Source organism: Mustela nivalis (genome assembly GCF_964662115.1).
Source record: "Mustela nivalis genome assembly, chromosome: 3".
NCBI classification, from domain to species: Eukaryota; Metazoa; Chordata; class Mammalia; order Carnivora; family Mustelidae; genus Mustela; species Mustela nivalis.
This window is the reverse complement of record NC_139022.1, coordinates 84,056,704-84,069,619: the sequence shown is the minus strand read 5'-3', so window position 1 is coordinate 84,069,619 and position 12,916 is coordinate 84,056,704. Positions and strand designations below refer to the sequence as shown.

At 41.4% G+C, this 12,916-nt stretch overlaps 1 long non-coding RNA gene across 1 annotated transcript in view; it reads left to right on the top strand.

The window, feature by feature from the left end:
• The window catches only part of LOC309860676, a 194,916-nt gene that overhangs the window by 116,606 nt on the left and 65,394 nt on the right, over positions 1-12,916 (top strand). The window contains exon 4 of the long non-coding RNA XR_014309524.1: positions 7,725-7,835. This is a non-coding gene — a long non-coding RNA (uncharacterized lncRNA). The remainder of the gene's footprint in view (positions 1-7,724; positions 7,836-12,916) is intronic.

The following is a 12,916-nucleotide window of genomic DNA, read 5'->3' as shown; positions in this document are numbered from 1 at the left end:
GGCCTCAGAGCCTTAACTGTAGCAAGTAGTGTTCACCTAGCCATGGACTTTCCTTTGAATATACTCAAAAGGGTTCATAAAAATAAAGACATATTAGGAATGTCTGAAATCATTAATAGAAATTAGATACAATTTGGCACACACAGTTAATTGCAAGAACTTTAAAGAATATTTGGTGAGTTTTCATGTCAGTCTCCAGTTCCTGCTTACCACAGAACTTCAATCACCCTTAACCAAGGAGGTTAAGGAAGGAGTCTCTACTCTGAGGTAATCTCTGTCCTCTTCTGTAGGTCCCCTTTTGCTCTTGTCCCCAGGTCACCTGGTGTCACAAACAACTATCCTTCCTTCCTACCTCCCTGTATCCCTTCCTTCTCTTGGTCTCTCTCCTTCCTTTTCCTCTTTTCCTCCCTCTCTCCCTCCCTCCCTTCCTCCCCCAGCTTCTCTTTCTTTTCATGTACTTGCTTCATATACTGAATCTTACCAATGAATGTTTCCAGACAGCTCTGCTCTGCTCCAATATACCCGGCAAATATTGGCTGCTTCCTTTACCTGTTGATAAAATGGCTGACTGTTAATGAAAACGACTCACTTACCAGAGCCCTCTGGCGGCATGCCCTCTCTGTGCAGTAGTGATAAGAATAAAAAGTTTTCAGCCTCCGCTTTGGAGAAGAATGTCATGTCTTACTTGGAGTCTGAAAAAAAGCTCCACACTTAGATAGCACCTTGATACCTCCTTAACTACATGTCACTTCATTAGCCATCTGTCCAGCAATAGGCACTGAAAAAGTTACATTCCGGGCCGTGTTTTTCATCCCAAAGGGCTTGGCACACACAGTTAATTGCAAGAACTTTAAAGAACATTTGGTGAGAAAGGAATTTGTATGAGGGAGAATTCCAAAATCCTTTAGATTTTATTCTAAGGGCTTTCCATCAAAGAAGTCATTGTGTAGATAGGAGATAAAACCATAAACCAAAATTTCCTCTTGGATTTCCTAAATGCAGGAGGGCTTCCCCGTAAGGGATCTGGGAGCAGTTCTGGCAATTCGGAAACAAGTGTCAGGAGGTGTACTAAGGGGTTGTTGGAATTTGAGGGAAGGATCCATCAAGTAAACTGGATGTTATGTAGCTCATAAATAAATGTGTAGATGGGCTGAGAAAGCATTGGATTGTCAGTGGGTCAGCACTGTTCATTAAAGAGCAGAACCATAATCACAGCTATCGTCTCCCAGGACTCACACTGTAGTTACAAAGATTAAATTTAACTCAAAAGAAAGGAATTTGTATGAGGGAGAATTCCAAAATCCCTTAGCCTTCATATTCCAAAAATATTTTCTCATGAAGAGAAGTCCAAGATACATTGTAAAACAGAGATAAAACAGATTTCTAATTTTTTGGATCCTTATTAGGAAATCTCTCTCTGAAATTATGATAGAGCAACAATAAATTTGGACAGGTAATGAATAATTAATTGAAGACAAGTCTTAAATTAGAACACCACTTAACGCATATTCAGTCCATTTTGTCCTGGAACTTTTGACTGTTGGCAGCAGTTTCATACTGCACTAAACTGGAGGTGAAGTTTTTCTTAAAGAATTCTCCATGGATGGCTGCCTCTGTGGCTCAGTAGGCTAAAGCGTTTGCCTTCAGCTCGGGTCATGATCCCAGAGTCCTGGGATTCTTTTCCTCTCCCTCTGCACCTCAATCCCTCTCTCCCTCTCTTAAAAAAAGAAAAGAGAAAGAGAGAGAAAAGAAAAGAAGAAAAAAAGAATGCCTTGTCTTCTACCATAGGGATTCGGGGGTCCACGGTGAGGCCGAGTCTGCATTTTTCACAAGCATTCCAGGTGGTCAGGGAAATTTGAATTTTTAAATACCCTAATTTTCCTAGTTACTCTTATTTTCCTTTTCTGTTTTGTGTTTTGAAATCTCACAACCCTTTGGGGTTGGGCTTTTTTTTTTTTTATAAGTCATGCTTTCTGATTCTCTGTCCTTCCAGAACTACTCTGAGATTGTACGCCTGGGCTTATGCAGGCTCAGCACTAAAGCCAGGAAAACAGAGTGTAAGGTCTCATAGCCAGACACTCTAAGATGGAAAATGCCTCAGTTAGGAGCGACGGAAGAGGCTGCTAAATAAAATATTAGTGGTAACATAGTATTCTGTTGAAGATAAAATGGGCATATAGTCAAAGACAAACTCAAAGGAGTACACAGACCCGAAGGAATCATGCCAGAGAGGTGAGATCCCAGAGCAAGCCGAGGCTCGCAGAAAATGCTAAGGGCAAAGCAAGGGCTTTTTGGAAATTACTGAGGGATCAAAAACAATGAAGAAATAAAGGCCAGGAGCAGATGATGTAATGTTGACCGATGACAGGGCAAGCAGCACGGCTTCTTTCCTGTTTTTCTTCCCTACTCTGGCAGGGACAGGGATCTCTAAGCTGAAATGTGCAGAATAAAGATGACTTAGAGAAAACATCATCCAAACATAGGAGAGGGGGCGGGAAAGAGGATCCTACTGGCACAAAGCGAGTGCAACTTTTAAGACCAGGTGAGTCACATTGCAGGCTACCTAAACTTGGCATTAGAGTCACAAACCTGGTCTTGGTTCTCTTTAAAGAGAAAGAGATGCTAAATGACTACAGGCAAGAAAATCTCCTGATTTTTTTCTCTGAATTTTTTTTTCTACAAACAACAGATATAACCCCCCTGTAAAATCCTAGAAGAGATACCAAATCAGAGCATTTGGCAGAACTTGGAGAAAAGAGTGGGGGTCAACAGGGTCTAGCAAAGGCTCTGCAGAAATCCAGTATCGACGTCAGACTCTATCCCGAACATCTGCTCAGTGAGCCACTTGTAAGGAAAGAGGACCCCACCCATGGAAAGAGGCCTTTTCAGAAACCCAACCACTTAGCTCAGTCTCTGAACGCAGGTGGTTTCTGTTGCTCTCCATGCCTCTTTCACATCATGTGCATTCATGTCACTCCTTATGTATTCTGTAGAAGTTGCCAGGGGGCGAGTTTCCATCTGGCTTCAGATCCTGGTGCTGAGATCTGGCCTGTCTCCTTGGTTTGCATTGGACGTTCAGCTCTGCTTCTGACTTCAGTGTCCCATTTGACTCCACCTTCTCCAACAGCCTACAACTGCCTAACCAGTCCATATTCTGATGTCTCAGCCCCCTTTCCCAGCTCAGTTTTTACCATAGTAACTTCTGGATTCCCACCCCATGCTCCAAGAAATAAGTTCCTCACAAAGTTCCTCAAGTTATCCGCTATCAAAGATTTAAATGATACCTCACTGGTCCAAAGCTGCTAAGAATGTATAGTTGCCTGAATGATTACGCCCAAGACTACTCTCTTATAGACAGATATCTCTGGTAGATAATTAAAAATGGACTGCCACCCTAGTCAATATTTTTATTAAAATATTAATAAAATATTATGGGTGAAGGCATAGAAGTTTGGATTTTCATGTATACAGATCATATAGATCTTGGAGGAGAATATATTGGAAGGGGAAATTGAGATTCAAAAATATGGATAGTGAAGAAAGTAACACTCAATACCAGACAAATGTAAAGTCTGGTCCTTAGGTGAAAAAAAAATCAACTGCACGTGCCTGGCCTTGTGACCATTGACCATATTAACATGAATCAATGTGAAAATCACCTTAACACTCCGTGGGTCACTGGTACAATGTGCCTACCAGGAAGCTGATGTCTTTATCAGCTGTGTTAATAAAAATATAGACTCAGCATTAAGAGAAATAATTATCCTACCAGTGAAGGACATGTGGACAAATCCTACTGTCCCAATGATGACACAACCCTGAAGTAATTATAGAGGGCAGTTATGTCATAGAATGAGCTGAAGCTGGCAGAAATATACTCTTTTAGGCTTTTGATCACATAGGCTGCTGGAATTAATTGCAATAGAGGAATGATAAAAAATATAATAAATAACATGTGGATTTCATTCTAAGCATATATCCTAGTAGGGGACACTGGTAAAGAAACACATCCAGGCTAGTGCTGTGCAAGTCATATCCCAAGATTGATATTCAGTCTGTGTGATATTTGGCTATTTAGCCTGTGGATGCAAAGAATGGAGAGAAGTGATCATGCATCAGATGTTTTGATGGGGTCTCATACAGAAGGAGAATTGGTCTCATTCTCACAGGGGTAGATGGGGGACCCAAGGGTAGAAGCTGTCAGGCTCTAAGCACCAATACCTCTGACCTGTGGTTATGTCCCAGGTGCCTTGTGAGCTAGTGAGAACTTGGGTTGAGGCCATAGGCTTCTGGTGAGGCATTGCCCTTCTTGGGTGTCCCCGCTTCCAGTACTCTCTGCTTTGGAGGAATGAATCACTCCTGGTACTTCCCTCATAGGGCTTGCTCAGTGTTGTCATCAGGAGAGCTTCTGAGGGCAGAGCCTGAGGTTGTGGGGAAGGGAGTCAGGTCCCTCTGCAGGCTCAAGGACCTCTTGAAGGCAGTGCCTAGACCCTGGACCCTTAGTGTCCACCAGCCTGGAGCTGGGGGACAGATCATTGGCTCTCCTCAGGCTCCACTCAGAGGAAGGACCTGCTAGGAAGCAGTGTGCCCAAGAATGCAAACAGGTTCCTGGCAACAGCATTTCCCCTGCTTGGCCAAGCATCTGATGAAGAAGAGATGGGGTGTGTGTGTGTGTGGGGGGGGAGAATAGGAGAAAGAATAAGAGTTGGATAGCAGAAAGGATAGAAGGAAAAAGGGAGAAGGAAAGGAGCAAACACCACCACCACCCCTTGTGCTTTCATCTGGTGTTTGGCACCTGCTGGCATCTTAGTACCACCAGTTTCTGACTTGGTAAGAGTCTACAGTGAAGGAATGGCCCAACAAAGGGATAAAAGTGACTTAGTTATACTATCCAGATCCCTCTTTGATCTTCCCAGCTGGTGATGTTACCAAGAGGAGAGGGACATCTGGGGAAGGAGATGCGGACCAGGACCTCTGTAAAAATTTACTTCGGGGCCACCATAGTAGTACCTTAATATGGAGGTTCTTAAGAGGGGAGTGAGGGGGAGCTGTAAAGCAAGATGATCCCCCCTGGGATAATTCGCAATGTCTGGAGACATTGCTAGTTGTCACATCATGGGGAAGAAGGCTTGCTTGGCATCGACTGGGCAGAGGCCAGGGATGCTGCTCTATTTCCTATACTGTACACAATGGTCCCCACAACAAAGAATTGTCTGACCCCAAATATCAGTGGTGCTGAGGTTGGGAAACCATGCCTAAACGGGATTTAACACTGGAGGCCTCCATGCCCAGGGCTACCCATTGGAGCCAAAAGTTTCTCACAGCTTTCTGCTCTCATAAGTGAGGGATTTGAGGATCAGAGAGTAAAGGAGACTTGTTCAGGGACTCTGGCCTTGGGTTGAGATGAGTAAGAGCCTTGGAGTAAGACAGAATAATTTAAAATCTTAGTTCAGTAAATTAATATAGTGCAGCTTGGGCAAGTTGCTACACCTCTTAGAGTCTTTTTTTTTTTTTTGACTTGTTAAATGTGCATCACATAACAACTCCCTTACAGTATCATTTTAAGGAATATGTGAGATAATGCATGTAAAGTGCCTCACATAGCATATGGCATATAATGAATGGCACCTCTAATGAGTAGCAGAGCTAGAGGTAAAATCTTGGCTCCCACCCCCAAGGTCTATTCTCCTTCCATTGTATCACCTTAATGAGTCCCAACCAAGGCTAGTTCTGGGAGGTTGGCAGGGCAGTGGTTTTGAGTTCTGGTACGTGACCCAGGTGGGCCTGAATTCAGTGTCCAGCTCTGCCACTTTCAAGCTGAGAAATTACTCCCACCCCCCAAGTCTCAGTTTTCTCATGTATAAAATGGGACAATGCTAATGCCTGCTTTATGGTTTTGTTGTGAGATTTAAAATGCGAATTCATACCAAACACTTTATGCCAGAGTGTAGAATGTAGTAAGGAATCATCGTCCATTAGTTGTAGTTCATTTGTATGGCAAGCTGTCTCTCCCCAAAATGGCTGCCATAGTCTCTTTCATTGAATGTGCTCTTCTTCTGGTGCAACAGTAATTCATCTTCCACAAGAGATGGATCTGTTTTTTCATGAATGTAGGTGGACCTATGTCTCTGGAGGGGGTGGGGGGAGTGGCACTTTGTGACTTTTGAGGCTAGGCCATAAAAAAACAAGGCAGCTTCAGCTTGCTTCTTTTGAGATGGTCCCACTGAAATCACCCAGCCTCCATGCTGTCAGAAAGCCCAAGCCACCCCATGGAGAGGGCTGCTTGAGGGCCGACAGACTATGTGAACCTTTCCAGACATCTGAATGAGTCATTGTAGGAGTGGAACCTCCTGTTCTAGTGAAGCTGCCCAGTTGACACTGAATAGAGAGAAATGAGCTCACTTCACTGAACCCTGTCCAAATGACAGATTAATGAACAAAATCAATGATTTGAAACCATTGAATTTGAGGGACAGCTTTCTATTCAGCAAGAGTAACTGGAACAATATTATTTTTATTGATTTCCAAAAGAGAAATTTTCCCTCTGCCCATTTCACCTGTCTCAGTCTCAATATCAACACCAGGAAGAGAAGTAGATATAGCAGGAAATGTTGCTGCTTCTCCCCAGATTGGTGTTTCTTCTGGGCATCTGGAGATGATCACATGGTACCACCATTGTGACTATGATAGAAAGTAAGGAACCTGAGGGTTTATATGGAGACACTAATCTCTTTTGGGAACAGATTAATTCCAGGGCCTGAATGTCATCTGATAGCTTGTAGACAAGGGTTCCTAAGAGCATAGACTCATTATTCTTTCCTTCCTTCTGCTTTGGTTTCTGCTATGGATGTGGGAGGAGGAATGACCCTTTCACCCATTTGAGTTTATTCAGTCCTCCATGCCTCACTTGTGGTCTTGAAGGATGTGAGATGAGGACAGAGGACAAGATCTGAGGATGAATGGTAGAAAATCTTTGTCCTTCTTAGGAAAGCAAACCAATTTTTTATACCAACTATGGTTTATGAGTGTGTGTCTGTGTGAGATGGAAGGGCAGGGGGCAGTGTTACTGAAATTAGAAGTTCAGGAATTTTCTTACTCTTTTTCCCGAGCACAGGAGTTGTTGGCAATCTCCTTTTACCCCAGTGGAAAGTTATCCAGCATGACCACTCAGAGCCTCAAGACTGCTAGACCCAGAGAGAGATCTTCATGTGGGGTGAGGGCCAAGTGACAACTCTGTGCTTCATTCACCAAGACAAACTAGCCCTTTTTGCATTTTGCCAGAAGGATGGAATAATAATTAGCTGTCTACTCAATCCCCCGGGGAGCTCCACTGAGGCACTAGTGAAAATGACCTCAGTTTTCTTGGCAGGTGTCCAAATCTGGGATCTCAGGTTGGGGGAAGGGCAGACAGTGACTTGTTGGTTTCTGGAAAATTGACAATATGTTAGAAACACAACTTCCTTGTGTGTCAAGTGGGAGAATTTGACAGTTCTGAAAGGCTCACGTGCCTTGTCCTCTGCCTCCTCCACCTACATGTCTCTTTTCTTGGAGGACCCTCAGAAGAGCTCTGGGTTCCACTCTAGGATGTCCTCAAAAAAATTACTGGGAAGTGGATTTCAGACCCCCTTGGTATTTCCCAATGACCCTGGCATTAGATTCCTACTATGGAAATGGTGGGGAGAAAATACTAGAGTGTGACTGAAGGGTGCTTTTATTTTCAACAGAAAACAACTGTGGACTTCTCAGTGCCTCTCCAGGCCTGGCTGGTATGAAGAGTAAGCCTAACACCTTTGCAAAGTGGCATTTGAGTGATTTATAATGAAGACAAACTTAAGGTAGGAGTTTTTTCCTTGTTTTCCTTACTCAGTTCTTCCTGTGTAAAAAAAAAATAAAAAATAAAATGGCGTGTTTCCTAATGATATTAACTTAAGAGGGAGTGATTTCTAGCATATTGCACACATGGGTTATGGAAGTCAGGAATTTAGCCTGTACAAGGTATCCAGGAAGGATGTTTACTGCAAGTGTTATAGTTTGATATTTTAAAAGGTGGCTGAATGGTTTGTGAGCTGAATGGGGCAGTGTGGTGGGAAAGAGTGGCCTCTCTAATATGTCTCTGGGGGAGGAAGATGGTGCTAAGAGAATCCACTGCGGGGAGACCAGACCATGAATCACACCGGCATGAGTGGGCTTGTTGGCGAAGAAAGTACTCAGAGCACTCAATGGCATTCAGTGGCTTTCCGGGGGAGGGAGTAGTGTCTGCCCCTCTTTGCTGGGTCATGATGACTTCATTTTTTGGCTTTTCAGAGTTGGCTGTGAAAATAGCCTTTTACCTCCAAAGAATCAGTTAAATCAGACAAGGAGTACAGAGAGCAGTGTGAGGCATCTGCTTCCTTTTAGACTACCTAGGGAGCATGAGGGACAAATTTGTGAGGCCCCAACAGCAGAACTGCTAGTGAAGCGAATACCTCTGAGGAAAGTGAAAGGAGAGCCCTCCTCACCCCACCAGGAAGCTGTCCATCACTCACTCCTCCTTAGTCAGACCGAACTTGAGCTGTGAAATGGTTGGCTGATGGCTTGGCAAAATGCCCTTCTTGGTTGGGTGCCCCCCTTCCCTGGTGGTCACAGGGACTGGACTTTACCAGGGAGTGAGGTTAGACTATAGCATGACTGAAGGCTCCTTAACTGGCCCTATTGGGGATCTTGGGGCAGCTCCAGGCTGCCCTCACCATGTGACTGGCAACAGCAGTGACTCAGCTGGAAGGAAGAAGGAGCTGGTGTCATCAGCTGTTGTTAGGAAAGAACAGAGGAGCCTGGGGGAAACTCTCCAGTCCTGAGAGGACGGGAGGCACCACGAGGTAGGTTGCCTAGTAACCGTGCCAGCACCTCTCTTCACCCGCCTTTCAGGCTGCTGGCGCCTCTTGTCAGCTCCTATTTCTCATTTTTTCCCTCAGAGCTGCCCTCCACACAACTTTTAAGCAGATTTTACCTGGCTAGAAACGCTCCTGGGGGTGTGGGATGTGGGTCGGGGGCAGCCAGGACTGGAAGGACCTGAATTTATTCACATTCTTCCTTGCCTTACAACATTGGGTTGTAGATTGAATTATGAACAACCTCTGTTGCACAGTTATGGGGGAAATTAGAAAATGAGGCAATGAGTGGAGCTTCTCGTTGAGCCCAGAATGATGGTTTGGGGGAGCCATAAAAACAGTCACTCACTGTCGCCTCAGGACTGTCTAAAGTCAGACCTGGTGAGGGGCCAGAGAACCCTTCTCATGGCTAGATCTTTTCATATTTTTTCCTGGTGATTGCCCTAGGGATTACAGTATGCATACCTACCTTTTCACATTGTATTTAAATTTAATATTTGACCATTTCAAGTAGAATGTAGAAAGCTTACGACTATATATGTTCCTTTACCCTCCTCCATTATGTTATACATGTCACAAATGTTACATCTGCAGACATTAAGAGCCTCCTACTCTCCAGCGATGGTAAAACTCTGGCTTTTAATAATCACACACATTTTGAAAATCTAAGAGGAAAAAAGTAGTTTATTGTGTCCATTCAGATGTTTACCATTTCTGTTGCTCTTCCTTCTCCAAAGTTCTAATTGTCCCTCTGGGATCATTTCCTTCTATCCAGAAGAACTTCCTTTAACATTTATTTTAGAGCAGGTCTGTTGGCAATGAAGCCTTTTTTTCTTCCTTGATCTAAGAATGTCTTTATTTCATTCCTGAAGGATATTTTCCTGGGATGTAGAATTCTGAGTTGACAGTTCTTCTGGTCTGCATGTTTGCTGTCAGAAATCTGCAGTGACATTTTTATTCTCCTACTTGTAACAAATTGTTTTTCTCTGCTTTCAAGATTTCCTTTGGTTTTTACAGTTTGAGTATGATGGCTTCATTTGGATTTGTCCTGCTTGATGTTCCCTGAGCTTCTTGCATCTGTAAATTTATGTCTTTCACTGAATTTGGGAAGTTCATTGTCATTATTTCTTCAAAAACATTTTTTCCATACCAGTATCTTTTTCTTTTCCTTAGGGGCTCTGAGCCCCTAAGGATATTACAACTTTTTATGTTGTTCCACAGGTTCTGAGGCTCTTGTAGTTTTTCAGCCTATTTTCTGTCTGTTCTTTTTGTTTCATTTTTTAATTAAAAAAATTTTTTTGGAGAGTGAGTGTGCACATGAACACATGCAAATAGGTGAGGCAAGTGTAGAGGGGGAGAGAGAGAGAATTCTAAGTTCCACACCCAGCATGGAGCCCATGTGCAGCCCAATCTCATGACCCTGAGATCATGACCTAAGCCAAAATAAAGATTGGACACTTAACCAACTGAGCCACACAGGTGGCTCATCTGTGGTGGTATGCTCACAAGTGTAGTTACCATCTGTCCTGATGCATTGCTATTATAATGTCATTGCCTGCATTCTCTATGCTGTACCTTTTATTTCTATTGTTCATTTAATAATGGGAAGCCTGTATCTCTCCATACCCATCATCCATTTTTCCCATCCCTCTTCCCCCTCCCTTAGTAACCATCAGTTTTTCTCTGTATTTATAGGTCTCATTCTGCTTTTGGTTTGTTTATTCATTGGCTTTGTTTTTAAAATTCCACATACAAGTTAAATCATATGCTATTTGTCTATCTCAGTCTGATTATTTCACTTAGGATAACACCCTCTAGGTCCATCCATGTTGTACAAACCATAATCTCTTTTTAATGGCTATATAATAGTCTGCCACACATATATCCATTTGTCTATTGATAAATGGATACTAGGAAAGTAGGTTGTTCGATATCTTGGCTATTGTAAATAATGTTGCATTAAACATAAGGGAGCATATATCCTTTCAAATTAGTGTTTTTTATTTCTTTGAGCTAAATACCCACTAGTAGAATTATTGGGTCATATGATATTTCTATTTTTAATTTTTTTGAGGAATTTCTATCTTGTTTTACCCAGTGGCTGTGCCAATTTATACTCCCAACAGCAATGCACTCGTGTTCTTTTTTTTTTTTTTCCATGCCCTCACTAACACTTATTATTTCTTAGTTTTTAAAATTTTTTTTTTATTTTAGCCATTCTTCTCACAGATATATATAATCTTTCATTGTGGTTTTTAATTGCATTTCCCTAATGATGAGTGATGTTTAGCATCTTTTAATGTGTCTGTTGACCATCTGTATGTCTTCTTTGGAGAAATGTCTATTCAGATGCTCTGTCCATTCTTCAATTGGATTATTTATTTGGTATTGAGTTGTCTGTGTTCTTTATGCATCTCTACAACCACAAATGGTATGAAACTAAAAATCAGTCCCAAGGGAAAAAAAATGGAAAAAAACTACAAACATCTGGAGATTAAACAACACAATATTAAACAACCAGTGGATCAATGAAGCAATCAAAAAATAGATCAGAAAATACATGGACATGCTTCCTCCTCTCTCTCTGTCTGCTTGTGATCTCTGTCAAGTAAATAAATAAAATCTTTAAAAAAAAGCTCATACCTATTTTTCTTAAACTATTTGAAAAAATAGAAGAAGAAGGAAAGCTGCTAAATACATTCTATAAGGCCAGCATTACCCTGATCCCAAAACCAGAGAGGCACCTTGAAAAGAAAAGAGAAATAAATAAAAAGAAAATAACGGGCCAATATTCCTGAGGAATATGGATGTAGAAGTTCTGAACAAAATATTAGCAAATTGCATATAGCATTACATTAGAAGGATCATTCACCAAGGTGAAGGAGTATTTATTTCAGGAATGAAAGGATGTTTCATTGTTCACAAATCAATCGACATGATACAACATATTAACAAACAAAACAACAAAACAAAGGACAAAAATAATATAATATAAATATGCACAAAAAAGATGACAAAATTCAATATCCATTCATAATAAAAATTCTCACATAGTAGGTTTAGAGGGACATACCTCAACATAATAAAACCCACATGTTATATCATACTCATTGGTGGAAAACAGAGTTTTTCCTCTAAGATCAGGATATAGACAAAGATGTCCACTCTCAGCACTTTTATTTGACATAGTACTGGTCGTCCTAGCCACAACAATCAGACAAGAAAAAGAAATGAGGTATCCATATTGGTAGAAAATAAGTTAAACTCTCACTATTTGCAAATGACATAACACTATACCTAGAAAATCCTAAAGATTCCACCAAAAAACTAGTAGAATTAGTAACAAATGTTTTCAATAAAGTTGTATATACAAAATTAATACCCAGAAATTGGTAGCATTTCTGTCTGTTCTTTAGATCAGAGAATTTCTGTTTATGTATCCTCAAGTTAAGGAATACTTGTTTGGGTTCTTTTTATTTTTTTTCATTTTTTTATTTTTTATTTTTTATAAATATATAATATATTTTTATTCCCAGGGTACAGGTCTGTGAATCGCCAGGTTTACACACTTCACAGCACTCACCATAGCACATACCCTCCTCAATGTCCATAACCCAACCACCCTCTCCCTACACCCTTCCCCCCAGCAACCCTCAGTTTTTTTTGTGAGATTAAGAGTCACTTATGGTTTGTCTCCCTCCCAAACCCATCTTGTTTCATTTATTCTTGATGTGGTATATATACACAATGGAATATTATGCAGCCATCAAAAGAAATGAAATCTTGCCATTTGCGACGACGTGGATGGAACTAGAGGGTATCATGCTTAGTGAAATAAGTCAAGTAGAGAAAGACAACTATCATATGATCTTTTTATTTTTTTGAAGGTAGACTCCAATTATTTGAGTCTGTCTGGTGAACTTTTTATTTTGGATAATGAATTTCTCATCTAAAATTATAGAGTGATTATAAAAGATGTTTTAAGGTATTTGTTTGCTCATTCCAATGTCTAGGTTGTCTTAGAGTTGGCATCAGTTTGTTGTCTCCTC